General features: G+C 40.0%; 1 pseudogene; it reads right to left on the minus strand.

Moving 5' to 3' along the window:
• Nucleotides 1-449: 449 nt before the first annotated feature.
• On the minus strand, nt 450-930 carry LOC107181255 (annotated as a pseudogene).
• Between the last annotated feature and the right edge of the window lie 214 nt (nt 931-1,144).

Consider the following 1,144-nt stretch of genomic DNA (forward strand, 5'->3'; position numbering starts at 1 on the left):
TTAATTTTGTTCTTATTTAAAACCTTTAAATCTTTCACTGTAGAATTGAGGGCCAGAGGAAGGCAGTGGCTACTGGCATGCATTAAGACCCACACCACCTGCATTTGAATGGAACAACTCTTTTTCCGGTTGGGTCATCTAAAGTAGGGAACTTTGCGTTGCTCTATCTCAGTAAAATGGGGATAACAGTACTACCTCCTTACTCCTTCATCGAGTTACTATGACAACGAAACGAGTAAAATGTTTTCAGGGTCTAAACAATCCATGACACGGATCAAGCACTATATGGATTTACTATTTGTATTGGGGTTTTGTTTTTGTTTTTGTTTTTGTTTTTTGACACAATCAAAGTTGGCTTTAAATATTTCTTTGGGGAAGAGGACACCACACTACTACTCAATTAAGAGAAACATTTTTACAGTCTTGAGGTCGTTATTTTTTTACGTTTATCATGCTGTGAATTCACAGAGTGTGGGTTCCAGCAGCTCAAGCTCCTTTCCATCAGTTCTCAGGAAGTATGTTTCTCCGGGTGGGGCAGGCTGGAGTTTCAGTTGAACCTTAGTACCTTCCTCCTTGGCTTCCTTCTTTTTCTGATCATTTTCCTTCACAGTCTTCAGGAAGCTATCTCGACTCTTTGAGCGCTTAATATGCTCAACAAGTACATTAATTCTCTTGGCAAGAATCTTGCCCTTAACTTATTTGTTTACAATAATGCCAATAGCATGCTGGGTGTCATTGTAGACTCTTCCAGTTTTACCATGGTAACATTTGGGGCTTTCCTTTTTGAACAGTGCCCATTCCCTTGATGTCCACAATATCACCTTTCTTGTAGATTCGCATGGATATGGCCAAAGGAACAACTCCATGTTTTCTGAAAAGCCTGGAGAACATACAGCGAGTACCTCTCCTCTTTCCCTTTGTGTTGGTCATTTTGGTGAATTACCGGAAGATGGCGGTTCCTGGGTTTCTTTCTTTCTTTCTTTTTTTTTTTTTTTGTCTTCAGACATAAGTTTCCTGATAAGAGTGTCTCTGGTCATTTTGTGTTGTCTACCCATAGTTCTAACTTTCATCCCACTTTGGATCACCAGCTCCATTTCTAACACGAACTAACAATTCTGGTACTGATTCTGACATGTGGGCTCCC

Source organism: Panthera tigris, chromosome B1 (genome assembly GCF_018350195.1).
Source record: "Panthera tigris isolate Pti1 chromosome B1, P.tigris_Pti1_mat1.1, whole genome shotgun sequence".
Taxonomy (NCBI): domain Eukaryota; kingdom Metazoa; phylum Chordata; class Mammalia; order Carnivora; family Felidae; genus Panthera; species Panthera tigris.